General features: G+C 41.7%; 1 pseudogene; it reads right to left on the reverse strand.

Annotated features, from left to right (window-relative positions):
* Window positions 1–342: 342 nt before the first annotated feature.
* On the reverse strand, window positions 343–15,592 carry LOC115164687 (nucleoporin GLE1-like; annotated as a pseudogene).
* Between the last annotated feature and the right edge of the window lie 47 nt (window positions 15,593–15,639).

Consider the following 15,639-nt stretch of genomic DNA (forward strand, 5'->3'; position numbering starts at 1 on the left):
CTTCTATCTCAAGCCCATCAGACTGTTAAATAGCCATCACTAGGCAGCTTCCACCCAGTTACGTAACCCTGCACCTTAGAGGCTGCTGCCCCATATACATAGACTTGAAATCACTGGCCACTTTAATAATGTTTCATATTTTTGCTTTACTCATTTCATACGTATATACTGTATTCTATTGTACTGTATTTTAGTCTGTCACTCCAACATTCCTCATCCTAATATTTATATATTCCTTAATTCCATTATTTTACTTTTAGGTTTGTGTGTATTGTTGTGAATTGTTAGATATTACTGTACTGTTGGAGCTAGGAACACAAGCATTTCACTACACCCGCAATAACATCTGCTAAACATGTGTATGTGACCAATCAAATTTGATTTGATTAAACATTAGGCACTGTATGGAAGACACATTCTATTGTAAAGAGACAATACAGACCAATAGTCCTGTGTCTCCACCAGTTCAAATTCAAGGTCATGTGAACTCCCCACAAACTTCTTGGCCAGTTTGTAGCTGACCAAGTCCATGCCGTTATGCTGTTAGGAGGTGGACACAGACTTCCCTCCAGACACCACCGATCGCCCAGACAACAGCTTGTCAAAAATGTCGCTGAGCTTGGAATCTGGGTATTTGACAAACATGCAGTAGACAATTTCAATCTCACATGTTATAGCAATGTTTACCTTTTTTTCACTGTACCATAGATATGGCAGGGCGGCAGGGTAGCCTAGTGGTTAGAGCATTGGGCTAGTAACCGAAAGGTTGCAAGTTCAAATCCCCAAGCTGACAAGGTACAATTCTGTTGTTCTGCCCCTGAACAAGGCAACAAGGAACTGTTCCTAGGCCATCATTGAAAATAAGAATTTGTTCTTAACTGACTTGCCTAGTTAAATAAAGATAAAAAAAGAAATAACATTTGTCTCTGATCCCTGTTCATAACGCACAGACGCACTTGAGATCTGGCTGACATGGATGGCGGTTGCCTTCTGGAGCTTCATTCTTACCTTCTTTTTCTGAAACATAAAAAAAAACTAAGCAATAGGAATGTTGCCATTAATTTTTCATGCAGCTTTTAATGTGAAGGTGTATCATAAAGTGGGTACTGCAAGTGGGTACTCCTATAACGGCATTTCACACAAAACTAAAACATTCCTGACTTTCCTTTTATCCATCCATTTATCCTCCCTCTCCTTATAACGGCATTTCTCATTCATGCAGGATCAACCAACCTGGATATCTTTAGAGTTGTTCAGGCCTTCAAAAGACTACGCACATTGGTTAGCTGAGACCTGGAGCTCTTGGTACCACTAGTTAGCTGAGACTTGGAGCTCTTGGTACCACTGGTTAGCTGAGACCTGGAGCTCTTGGTACCACTGGTTAGCTGAGACCTGGAGCTCTTGGTACCACTGGTTAGCTGAGACCTGGAGCTCTTGGTACCACTGGTTAGCTGAGACCTGGAGCTCTTGGTACCACTGGTTAGCTGAGACCTGGAGCTCTTGGTACCACTGGTTAGCTGAGACCTGGAGCTCTTGGTACCACTGGTTAGCTGAGACCTGGAGCTCTTGATACCACTCTGCTCAGCTTTATTCTGCAGGCCTTTGGGAAGAACAGAGCTTTTTATTTTTTATTTTATTTTACCCCTTTCTCCTCCCCAATTGCATGATATCCAATTGGTAGTTACAGTCTTGTACCATCACTGCAACTCCCGTACGGACTCGGGGGAGACGAAGGTCAAGATACACTGCTCGCTTAACCCGGAAGCCAGACACACCAATGTGTCGGAGGAAACACCGTACAAGTGGTGACCGAAGTCAGCTTGCAGCAGTGGTGGAAAAAGTACCCAATTGTCATACTTGAGTAAAAGTAAAGATACCTTAATAGAAAATGACTCAAGTGAAAGACACCCAGTAAAATACTACTTGAATAAAAGTATAAAAGTATTTGGTTTTAAATATACTTAAGTATAAGTATAAATAATTTCAAATTCCTTATATTAAGCAAATCAGGTGGCACCATTTTCTTGTTTTTTTTATTTACGGATAGCCAGGGACATGCTGCAACACTCAGACATAATTTACAAATGAAGCATGTATTTAGTGAGTCTGCCACATCAGAGGCAGTAGGGACGACCAGCAATGTTCTCTTGATAATTGTGTGAATTAGATCATTTTCCTATCCTGCTAAGCATTCAAAATGTAACGAGTACTTTTCGGTGTCAGGGAAAATGTATGGAGTAAAAAGTACATAATTTTCGGTAGAAATGTAATGAAGTAAAAGTATAAAGTTGTCAAAAATATAAATAGTAAAGTACAGGTACCCCAAATAACTTCTTAAGTAGTACTTTCAAGAATTTTTACTGAAGTACTTTACATCACTGGCTTGCAGGCACCTGGCCCGACACAAGGAGTCGCGGCCCGCCACCCGGCCGGCCAAACCCTCCCCTAACCCGGATGACGCTGGGCTAATTGTGCGCTGTCTCATGGGTCTCCCGGTCACGGCCGGCTGTGAGACAGCCTGGGATCAAATCAGGGTCTGTAGTGACGCCTTAGACCGCTGCACCACTCGGCAGAACAGAGCTTTTAAACCGATTGTTCAATTCCTAACCTTTCACTCATTTGTATCCAAACTAAAACATTCCTGACTTTCCTTTTATCCATCCATTTATCCTCCCTCTCCTTACCCTTATTCTGTGCTTTCTCTTTGGCTGACAGAGCTGCATTCTTCTTCTGCTCCTCCTGCTGGGCCTGCAGCTCTGCCAACTTCCTGCGCTACTCTTCCCCTCCCGCTCCTTCTTCCTCATCGCCTGGGCAGCCGCCTCCTGCATCACCCGGATGAGTGACCTTATTTCATGCAGTGCCCGCTCTGCCACCGTCATGTCCTCCACACTGGAGAACTCCCCCTACACAAGCACACAGCCACTTACACATATTGACCAGAGCAGGGACATAAAACAGGATCGCAACAATGGAGATGTTTACTTTCCCCCATACTCTGATGAAAAACCATGATGGAAGAGTTCCACCATTTGACATGTGGTGCTATAATGTCTATTGAAAGTGCAATTTAGGCCATTCAAGACTCATGCCATTATAGATGAATGAAGAATAGGATCTCACTGACCTCAGCTGTTGTGCGCACCACCTCCGACACTTGGGAGCATAGATGGTTGGCGCGGGTGCTATAGGATGTGAGACCAGGGGTGGGGTCTGATTGGGTGGGTGCGGCCAGCTCCAGGAGCTGATTGAGTTCCAGTATCTCTTCCTGGATGGCGTTGAGAGCGCGCAGTCTCTCCCTGCCCTCCAGCTCTCGGTCTCTCAAACTCCGTCTCCCGCTAACGCTGCTGCTCCTCCTCCTCCCGCAGGCACAGGTTCAGGATCTGTGGAGGAGGTTTTTCCATCTTTATCTGAACACTATTGTTTTGCATTTTGCTTTCTGAATTTGTAGTAGTTAAACTTTCAAAACCTTTAATCTGTTTTTGTGCTCTTCTTACAACTTCTCTTGACGCCCAAGGCTTTTTTGTGTTCTTTTAAACAAGCGAAAGACAAGCAGCGAATGAAGATTGACACGTAACACATTTTCAGTCCTGTCACAGGGACAGAAGCCTATTGGTGGGTGAAAAGGAGACCATTTTTTTGAGGTAAAACAAGCAGTGCTTACTCTGTGTTCATCATGTCCCTCATACTCTGGTACTCCTGCCTCTGCTTCAGCTCCATCAACTCCTCAAAGCGTTTGAGCTGCTCTGACTCACAACTCGCCACTGACCCCCAGCATCTCCTGCAGCTCCTGCCTCAGACTCAGTTCCATCTGCACCAGAACATTCAAGGCTCTAGATTAGGTATGAAATGCCAACATAACATAATGCCATGATGGCTCCCACATATATAGTAAACAAACAGTGTTGGAGACAATATGTAACAGTGATATGTTGATTCATGAACAAACTAGCTAAGAAAAAAAACAGCAAGTAGCCTATGCAACCTTGGCACGATGTTTCTTCTCACACATGCAAGTCCTACCATTTGAGTTGCTCTGGGAGACAGCAGGGAGATGGCGGGGTTGGAGACAGGGCTGAGATCGTCACTGGCATCTGGGGCACTTTCTTCATCACCAACAATCTGCTGCAGATTGATATGAATAGAAATTTGTTGTAATAGGTTAATGAGAATGTACAAAAATAGTGTGCAAAGAGTTCAAATATGGGAGAGAGAGACTTACCTGCTCCTCTTCCTTCTTCGACCTGGGAGTGGGCTGATCATTGGCTGAAGGGAATGAGCTGGTTGAGGAGCTTGAGGAGACTGCGGTCTCCTCAGACAGGCTAGGGCTTGGGTCACGGGAAGCAGAGCCCAAAGAGAAGGTCTTTTGAAGGGGATGAGGGCTTACATTAAGCCTCTTCAGGATGACCCCAGAGAGTGGGGACAAGCTGGGAGCTTCATTACAACCTGACAAAATTTCCTGCAGGAGACATAAGAAAGGATCATGATAAACCAGCTAGCAATATCACATTTAATCCAATGAAAGGCTGATTTCAAATATTTATCTAGTGTTGGCAAGCAAACTAAAATCTTAGACATGTCATGAGCTAGTCTGATTAATCAGGCTGTAATACACAATTAATTGGTATATGCAATCTATACAATATAGACAGGAAAGTATTGTTTATCTGACTTTATAGAGAGCCATAGTTTTATTCAGGGGTAAAGTTAGTTTTGTATTGTATATTCGGTTCTCTCTCGTCAATGGATATTGAACCAAGCATGCCATGACAATAAAAATGGTATATTCTGAATCAGAGGAAGAGAACAATCAATGCCCAAGTGCCATGGCATGCTTGGTCATTGTCTTATATCAGATAGCGTGTCGATTCCCCCTGCACCGATCTGTCTCGTATCTAGCAAAGGTTCATGGAATAACTCGAAAGTAGTTCTGCTACAATGTGTAGTCTAACATTCAAAAATATTACCTGCCTCAAAACTATCTGAATTAATCTAAACTAAAACAATAAATGTCAATAATGTTGATGCTTTTTTGGTGAGGAAGACTGGTGAGGAAGTCGCCCCATGTGACATTTTGAAAAGGATTATTGCACGTCAATGAGCAGTATTTCTGAAGTTTGACTATGGTACGAAAGCTAGCATAAATTTGTCCAACATTAAAGCTAACGTTAGCTGAGCCGTCACTGAAATCCTTTTTGACTGAAACAATGCTCCTAACCAACCAGCTTAGGGTTGCACATCTTGGGGAATATTCAGAGGTGGAAACTTTCTGTGGGAATTAACAGGAATATATGGAAATTAATATTAATACCATTTAATGTTTTAGATGTTATGTTTGTGTTATGTTATAGACGTACATGTTTTATTGCATTGGGTATATTTATCATATCATATTGAGACAGAAACATAAACCGTTTAACTTATCATAAGTAGAAATAATTGCAAATGATTAAATCCTTCTAATAGAGGTTAAAAAAAACTATTTAGGTACGAATTGAACTTTAATTAAATAAGTTGACTTGCCACATGGGATGGTTTCACTGAACAACAAAAGAAAGGGAATACTGAATGATCCCCAATGATCTATCGCATCTCCCAAAAACGTTTTCAACATACATCTGTAAAATGATAGTCTAGAAACTAAAGCTTTGGTTGTCTTCCTGTCAGGCTTCCATGTCTTCTCCCTGGACCTCCTCAATGTCCACCTCTTGAACATCAGACTCTGAGGCCTCATCTTCACTGTCACTTTCCAACCTTGTTGAGGATGGCTTGTTGTCAGGCTCAAAAAGCCTCAAATTTGCCCAGATGGCCACCAATTTTTCAACCCTTGTATTGATCAGCCTGTTGCGTGCTTTGGTGTGTGTGTTCCCAAACAAGGACAAGTTGCACTCTGAGGCGTCTGATGTTGGTGGGATTGATGTTGATGGCTGAAGTTGCTATCGATAAGGTGTCCGATTCATCATTTTCACCTCGAATAGAAGTAGAGGGACTTTTGTCAGAGGTTGCTTGTTGTGAGCGCTGAGGGAACTTTATGCACTTGGCTAAATGATTCTGCATCTTTGTTGCATTCTTCACATATGATTTGGCACAGAATTTGCAAATGCACACAGCTTTTCCTTCTACATTAGCTGCAGTGAAATGTCTCCACACATCAGATAGTGCCCGTGGCATTTTCCTGTAAAGATTAGGAAAATAATGAGTAAAAAAAAACAAATACAATTCCATGTAGAGATAAATAGTTAAGCAGTTTGATTAAACAACTCCTTTGTAAGATAAACGTTTTAAAATGAAACATGTATGGAAAGAGGTGAATTAACACTCCTCATTTAGCAGGCTCATGCAAGCTAAAACCCACATGGTAGCAAAAACTAACTGGCAGAAATTGTTAACAAGTTAGAAATGATTTAAACACACTTTGCTGTAGGCTACTACTTACTAGTTAACAAGAAAAGTATGTATGTCAAATAAAATAAATTCACCCCACCCAGTATTGTAATCAAAACTTACCAGAAAGCATGTAGTCATTGGCTCAGATAGTGAGGTAGTGTGGGCTCAATTTGCATGTCATTAGTGTGCAAGATCTTGAGAATCATCTGTACATGTGATGGAAGAGTGCACGGCATCATGTGATGGAAAAATGCATGGTGCAATGAGAGGGTTGCAATTCCATTGAATTGGGGATAGTTTAACCAAAATATACCACAAGACCTAGAATTGCCGTATGTGTATCCCACAAAAAAGTTTCACTGTTATAACCTAACTTTTTTGATGAATTTAAACAAAATTCCCCAAATTCTAGGGCTTAACTTCCCATGGAAAATTCCTGAAATTTACCAGAAAAATTCTGGAAATTTACCGGAAAGTTTCCGACCCTTTGCAACCCTAAACCAGCTACCTAGTTAGTGCTGCACACACAACATTGAATCTCCCATCAAAAGCTAGCTAGCAAGCTACAGTAGTTACTGGTGCTAATTCTTACATTATGAGTTTTCATGAAGCAGCTGTTCTTCTGCCACAACTAATCATTGCAGTAGTATCCAGAGTCAGCTGCTGACTGTGCTCAGCAGACCCAACGATACGATCGCAGAGAAACATGCTGACCTACGGACTGATTTCTGATAACAGTCATTTCTTTTTAATTGTGGGGATGCATGTCTACAACTTCAGGGTAATTAAAATAGGCTAAGAAAGCTTTTCATGCCAGTAAGCTTGCTAAATATAACAGTTAGCTACACAGCTGATCAAGTCACTGCACTGGTAACCAACATCCTTGCACAGAATTTGTGCAAGCCATAGTCACTGGTTTGTTTGTTGTTTATTTTATCACAATTGCAAACTGTTAAATCACTGTCATAACGTTTGTAATCATTTAGATCGCTAATTATTCTGCCCATTTAATGGAGAGTGAATGGCGGATGCTCAATATTCAAGGTTGGGTAGGTTACTTTCTAAATGTAATCCGTTACAGTTACCTGTCCAAAATTGTAATCAGTAACGTAACTCTTGGATTTTCCAAACTCAGTAACGTAAACTGATTACATTCAGTTACTTTTAGATTTCTTTCTTCTTAAGAGGAATTAGAAGAAGACAAAAATGTCACTTACCAATTGAATGACATCTATTGCAGGATAAATCAATGTTAAAGATTACATAGCTGGCCATATATGGATGTTAAACTTTACTTTATGGGTTGGTTATGTAGGCTTCTTCTAACCCATCGCTTTCTACTACATACAATAATAATAATAATAATAATAATATGAATAAATTATATCTTTACATTAAAAACCAAAGTCTATCAGAACTCCAGTCATTACAATACATGTTAGACACCTTGATCTTCAAGAATAGGACTTGGAAATATTTTATCTGAGCATGTCCCCAAAACGAAGGACTTATTAGCCAGCCCTACTCTGTTGTTTATGATTTTGTTGTCATGTAGGACTGATTGGACTCATTGATTAGAGTTAAAAAATAAATGCTGCACTAATGGAATGGCATGCTTTGAGCCCTACTGAAAAGTGCTATTTACATGTGAAAAATGAATGACATATGCTGCATTTGCTATAGGCCTATTGTTTACCTTTTAGTTGGTGTCATGACTTCCGCCGAAGTCGGTCCCTCTCCTAGTTCGGGCAGCGTTCGGCGGTCGACGTCACCGGCCTTGTAGCCACCACCGATCCACCTTTCATTTTCTGTTGGTTTTGTCTTGTCTTCCCTCACACCTGGTTTCAATACCATCAATTACATGTTGTGTATTTAACCCTCTGTTCCCCCCCCATGTCCTTGTCCGGAATTGTTTCTTGTAGTGCTTGTGTACGTTATGCTAGTGGATACCGGGTTTTGGTTGACCCATTCATTGACTGTTCTGTTTACGGTGGTTTTTATGTTTATTAAACGACGCCGTTGTAAATCAGTTTTTGCTCTCCTGCGCCTGACTTCTCTGCCGCCAGTACGCACCCCTTTACAGTTGGTGACACTTTGATATCTTGATAATATGCAGCTGTTTAAAGGGCAAATACACAGATGAAACAATAACAAAACGGTCGTCCCGCCTCTGTTTTGATAAAAAAGCTGAGGGATGGATAAACGTAACCACTCTCAGATTAATAGACAGACTTACAGGATGTATGCAAGGACTGACCATCCATTATAGAAAAAATATTGTTTTAACCATGTTATGAGGCTATACATTTTTTGTTTACAGACAAACAAGCTCATATTTTGGGTTCTCATGGAGTGTGACAGTTAAACCAAGCTCATGAGGCATTTATAAGTTATATTCTTCAAGAATCAATGGATATATATAATTTATAAGGGCTCCCGAACGGCGCAGCAGTCCCTGCAACCCTACATCTCAGTGCTAGAGGCATCACTACAGACCCTGGTTCGATTCCAGGCTGTATCACAACCCGGCCGTGATTAGGAGTCCCATAGGGCGGCACACAATTGGTCCAGCATCGTCTGGGTTTGGCCGGGGTAGGTCGTCATTGTAAATAAGAATTTGTTCTTAACTGACTTGACTAGTTAAAAAGGTTAAATAAATAAGCAAAAAATCGATGTAGCAACTACAGATGACCCCTTTAAGTCTATCAAAAGTGTGAGTTTGTCCATTAGGCCTATGATTTTTTTTTTATCAGCATGAATTACATTGAACAATAAAAGCCTCACTTTTATTCCATAGGCTGGGATCTGCACTATGCAACTGTTACAAGAGTGCATTTTTCACTGGCTAGCCAATGGTTTCAAAAACAATGATTGATAGGCAGCTTAGACTTCTTGAATTCAACCATTATTGGGGTCAACCATTATTGGGTTCAAATACACATTTAGATTTGTGAACAGCCATCCACAACAACCACAATCTGTAAGGCGCACATAGCTAAATGAGAGAGCAGCAGTGTGATTCACATCAATGTGTTATGTAGATATCAATAATAAGTGATATCCGTATCGCCGTAGACTACACCACTGCTGTCAAGCCCATTCCTGCTCTTTTCCCGCGATCCATCAAACACATTTGGTGTGTCACCATAGTTGTCTCTGATTTATGGTCAGACTCACTCACATTGAACAAATTTTAACGTCTTTTTTCAATGCTGATTTGAATGTCATTGAGAAAACAGAGATTAATTTTCATTTTTTTCGCAAACATCCTTCCTGAATTTTAAAAGTAATCCTCAGAGTAATCTAGTTTTTCAAAAGTATCTGTAATCTGATTACAATATTTTGCTGGTAACGTAACTGATTACAGTTAGTTTTTTTTGTAATCCCTTACATGTAACGGATTACATGTAATCCATTACTCCCCAACAGTCAATATTAGAATCATATAACCTACAGGCTCTCTAACCTACAGGCTCTCTAAAAAGTTGGGTAAACAATACTTCCCTGTGGATATTTCGGGTCAAATTTCGAGTAGCTGAAGGACAAACCGCACAGACAACCGGTAGAGTACGTTTAAATGTAATTTGAATCAACATTCTGGCTTGTAAGGAGCATTGGACACACCTACTCATTCAAGGGTTTTTCTTTATTTTTACTATTTTCTACATTGTATAATAATAGTGAAGACATTATAAAATAACACATATAGAATCATGTAGTAACCAATTTTTTTTTTAACAAATCAAAATCTATTTTATATTTGAGATTCTTCAAAGTAGCCACCCTTTGCCTTGATGACAGCTTTGCACACACTTGGCATTCTCTTAATTAACCAGCTTCACCTGGAATGCTTTTCCAACAGTCTTGAAGGAGTTCCCACATATGCTGAGCACTTGTTGGCTGCTTTTCCTTCACTCTGCGGTTGAGGTCGGGTGATTGTGGAGGCCAGGTCATCTGACGCAACACTCCATCACTCTCCTTCTTGGTCAAATAGCCCTTACACAGCCTGGAGGTGTGTTGGGTCATTGTCTTGTTGAAAAACAATGATAGTCCCACTAAGCGCAAACCAGATGGAATTGCGTATCATTGCAGAATGCTGTGGTAGCCATGCTGGTTAAGTGTGCCTTGAATTCTAAATAAATCACCAACAGTGTCACCAGCAAAGCACCCCCACACCACCTCCTCCATGCTTCACGGTGGGAACCACACATTAAATCAAATTTTATTGGTCACATACATGTGTTTGCAAGATTTTATTGCGGGTGTAGCGAAATGCTTGTGTTTCTAGCTCCAACAGTGCAGTAATATTTAACAAGTAATATCTAACAATTTCACAGCAATACACACAATAATAAGTAAAGGAATGGAATTAAGAATATATACATATTTGGACGAGCAATGTCAGAGCAGCATAGACTAAGATATAGTACAATAGAATACAATACAGTATATACATATGAGATGAGCAATGCAAAATATGTAAACATTATTAAAGTGACTAGTGTTCCATTATTAAAGTGGCCAGTGATTTCAAGTCTATGTATATAGGGCAGCAGCCTCTAATGTGTTAGTGATGGCTATTTAACAGTCTGATGGCCTTGAGATAGACTGGAAAAACAGCTTCTCTCTGTCCCAGCTTTGATGCACCTGTACTGACCTCGCCTTCTGGATGATAGCGGGGTGAACAGGCAGTGGCTCAGGTGGTTGTTGTCCTTGATGATCTTTTGGCCTTCCTGTGACATTGGGTGCTGTAGGTGTCCTGAAGGGCACGTAATTTGCCCCCGGTGATGCGTTGGGCAGACCGCACCACCCTCTGGAAAGCCCTGTGGTTGCGGGCAGTAAGGTACCAGGCGGTGATACAGCCCAAAAGGATGCTCTCAATTGTCTGTAAAAGTTTGAGGGTTTTAGGTGCCAAGCCAAATTTCTTCAGCGTCCTGAGTTTGAAGAGGCGCTATTGCGCCTTCTTCACCACACTGTCTGTGTGGGTGGACCATTTCAGTTTGTCAGTGATGTGTATGCCGAAGAACTTGAAACTTTCCACCTGTTCCACTGCGGTTTCGTCGATGTGGATAGGGGGGTGCTTCCTCTGCTATTTCCTGAAGTCCACGATCAGCTACTTTGTTTTGTTGATGTTGAGTGAGAGGTTATTTTCCTGGCACCACACTCTCAGGGCCCTCACCTCCTCCCTGTAGGCTGTCTCGTCATTGTTGGTAATCAGGCCTACTGCTGTTGTGTCGTCTGCAAACTTGATGATTGAGTTGGATGCGTGCGTGGCCACGCAGTCATGGGTGAACAGAGAGTACAGGAGGGGGCTGAGAACGCACCCTTGTGGGGCCCCCAGTGTTGAGGATCAGCGAAGTGGAGGTGTTGTTTTCCTACATTCACAACCTGGGGTCGGCCTGTCAGGATGTCCAGGACACAGTTGCATAGGGCGGTGTTCAGACCCAGGGCCTCAAGCTTAATGATGAGTTTGGAGGGTACTATGGTGTTGAATGCTGAGCATAGTCAATGAACAGCATTCTTACATAAGTATTCCTCTTGTCCAGATGGGATAAGGCAGTGTGCAGTGCGATGGCGATTGCATCGTCTGTGGATCAATTGGGTCCTTAAGCAATTTGATGTGGGTCTAGGGTGTCAGGTAAGGTGGAGGTGATATGATCCTTGACTAGTCTCTCAAAACACTTCATGATGATAGAAGTGAGTGCATCAGGGCGATAGTCATTTAGTTCAGTTACATTTGCTTTCTTGAGCACAGGAACAATGGTGGCTATCTTGAAGCATGTGGGGACAGCAGAATGGGATAGGGAGAGATTGAATATGTCCGTAAACACTCCAGCCAGTTGGTCTGCGCATGCTTTGAGGACACGGCTAGAGATGCCTTGGCCGGCAGCCTTTGAAGAGGCTTAAACCAAGGCCGCAAACCTTTTAAAGGGTTAATAAATTGTGTTATGATAAACTGTAAGGTCTCCTCTTCTAGGAGACCTCTGTGTGTGCATTAACACCTGTTTTGAGTGTTGTGCCCTTCAGACACTATCAGAAGAAGGAAAACTACAGTACGTTCATACTCCTCCTGTCTGGGCCCCACCGTGGTTATCTGGTTTCCTGAGAACACAAGGCTACCGCAGGCCTGATGAAAACAGCCACCTGTCAGAAGATGCTTGGACTCGTTCACCTTGTTATGACTCTATACTTGTGATGAAAGTTCAAGGTTCAGTCAAACCCACTTCTGAGCTTTTAATTGCTGATAAGATGGTTGCTGCTGTCAGGGGGAGGTTAGATTTATTAAAATGTTGTTGCCAGGGTAACTCACAAGGAGGACTGGGAGAGGCTATATGAGTTACAGGATGTCTTAGACATTTTGCAGAACCTGTGGAGAGCTATCATACACTGTACTCTGTACCAACTTCTGCCTATAATTGAATTACTAAAGGATCATTTTAATACTTAAACAGAGTCTGTATTTCCTTTCCATTACTAATGTATGTTTGATAATTATATAGACCTGATCATTTGTTGAAGAAATTGACCAACACCTTGCGAAGGTTAACATGCTTAAATGTCTTACTCACTTTGGCCACAGAGAAGGAGAGCCCACAGTCCTTGGTAGCGGGCCGCGTCGGTAGCACTGTGTTATCCTCAAAGCGGGTGAAGGTGTTTAGCTTGTCCGGAAGCAAGACGTCGGTCTCGGCAACGTGGCTGGTTTTCCCTTTGTAGTCCGTGAATGTCTGTAGACCCTGCCACATATGTCTCGTGTCTGAGCCATTATATTGCGAGTCCACTTTGGCTCTATACTGACGTTTCACCTGTTTGATTGCCTTACGGAGGGAATAACTACACTGTTTGTATTCGGCCATATTCCCAGTCACCTTGCCATGGTTAAAGGTGGTGGTTCGCACATTCAGTTTTGCGCGAATTCTGCCATCTACCCTTGATTTCTGGTTAGGGTAGGTTTTAATAGTCACAGTGGGTACAACATCTCCTATACACTTCCTGATAAACTGAAGTCACTCAAGTCAAACTCAGTGCATTCGTCAATGTTATTCTCAGAGGCTACCCGGAACATATCCCAGTTCGCATGATCAAAACAATCTTGAAGTGTGGATTCCGATTGGTCAGACCAGCGTTGAATAGTCCTTAGCACGGGTACTTCCTGATTGAATTTCTGCCTATAGAAAGCGAGGAGCAAAATGGAGTCGTGATCAGATTTTCCAAAGGGAGGGCGGGGAGGGCCTTGTAGGTATCCCGGTAGTTGGAGTAGCAGTGGTCGAGTGTTTTAGCAGCGTGAGTACTACAGTCAACTGTTAATATAACTTCGGTAGCGTTTTCCTTAAATTTGCTCTGTTAAAATCCCCAGCTACAATAAATGCGGCCTCAGGATATGTGGTTTCCAGTTTGCATAAAGTCCAGTGAAGTTATTTGAGGGCCGTTGTTGTATCGGCTTGAGGGGGAATATACACGTCTGTCACTATAACCGAAGAGAATTCTCTTGGGAGGTAATACGGTCGGCATTTGATTGTGAGGTATTCTAGGTCGGGTGAACAAAAGGACTTGAGTTCCTGTATGTTATCACAATCACACCATGAGTAGTTAATCATGAAACATACACCCCCGCACTTCTTCCCGGAGTGATATTAATTCCTGTCTGCGCGATGAACTGGGAACCAAACTGGCTGTATGGACAAAGACAGTATATCCCAAGAGAGCCATGTCACCGTGAAACAGAATATGTTACAATCCCTGATGTCTCTCTGGAAGGAAATCCTTGCCTTGAGCTCGTCTACTTTATTATCCAGAGATTGAACATTAGCAAGTAATATACACGGAAGTGGTGCGTGTGCGCCTCCTGAGTTGGAAAAAGTAAGATAGTCGTATTCCTGGCTGTAATGCTGGTGAATTACCGCTGCTCCGATATGCGAAAGTTCTTCCCGGCTGTATGTAATAACACAAAAACATTTATAGGCTAATAATGTAAGAAATAACACATAAAAAACTAAATACTGCAAAGTTGCCTTGGGGCTAGAAGCACGGCTGCCCTATCTATCGGTGCCATTTTCCACAAAGTGCAGAGATCATCTGTTCACCTACTCTGCATCTGACAAAGACAAGGCGATTGGAACCAAAAATCTCAAATTTGGACTCAGACCAAAGGACAGATTTCCACCGGTCTAATTTCCATTGCTCGTGTTTCTTGGCCCAAGCAAGTCTTGAAATTTTCCAGATTGACTGACCATGTCTTAAAGTAATGATGGACGGTCATTTCTCTTTGCTTATTTGAGCTGTTCTTGCCATAATATGGACTTGGTCTTTTACCAAATAGGGCCATCTTCTGTAAACCACCCCTACCTTGTCACAACACAACTGATTGGCTCAAACGCATTAAGTTAAGAAATTCCACAAATTAACAATTAACAATGCACACCTGTTAATTGAAATGCATTCCAGGTGACGACCTCATGAAGCTGGTTGAATGCCAAGTGTGCAAAGCTGTCATCGAGGCAAAGGTTGGCTACTTTGAAGAATCTCAAATATAAAATACAATCATTTTGATTTGTTCTTTTTTGGTTACTACATGATTCTATGTGTGTTATTTCATAGTTTTGATGTGTTCACTATTATTCTACAATGTAGAAAATAGTACAAATAAAGTAAAACCCTTGAATGAGTAGGTGTCAAATTTTGACTGGTACTGCATATACCAATTCATTGTTTATTACAGCCAGATTAATCAGACTAGCCATGAGCCAACTATACTGATCATCTTCCAATGTTGTTTAAGTAAAAACACAACTTTTAGAATAACTGTGAACCAGTAGGTGAACCAGTAGCTAGAATGCTAGGTAGTGGTCACATTCATTACCTCCCCCCTTTCGGGCCAATCTGGGTTGTATTTCTGTCTTCCTTTTGATGAGTTTTTCAAGGCCTCCAATGTATCCCATTGTAAACATTCAACAGGCATGTCGGCGTGTAAATAAACACACAATCGACACTGAGAAATCGGTGATGCCGTGATTAACTTGTCAGCGGCTTGCTGGGCTTGCTGCATACGGTGCCGCCTAAAGTAAAACTCTGAAGTGCTCAATTTCCGTCTATTTCGAGTTCAGATACAACAATGGTTCCGCGTCAAGGGACCAAACAGTTACAAAGCTACTTTGACCTCATAATGGATACAATTAAATCAAAACATATATATTTTTTAATGTATCTATGGAAAATACTTGGGAAAAACACTGGATAAGTACCGGTATTTCGTTTTTC

Source organism: Salmo trutta, chromosome 27, assembly GCF_901001165.1.
Source record: "Salmo trutta chromosome 27, fSalTru1.1, whole genome shotgun sequence".
Lineage (NCBI taxonomy): Eukaryota > Metazoa > Chordata > Actinopteri > Salmoniformes > Salmonidae > Salmo > Salmo trutta.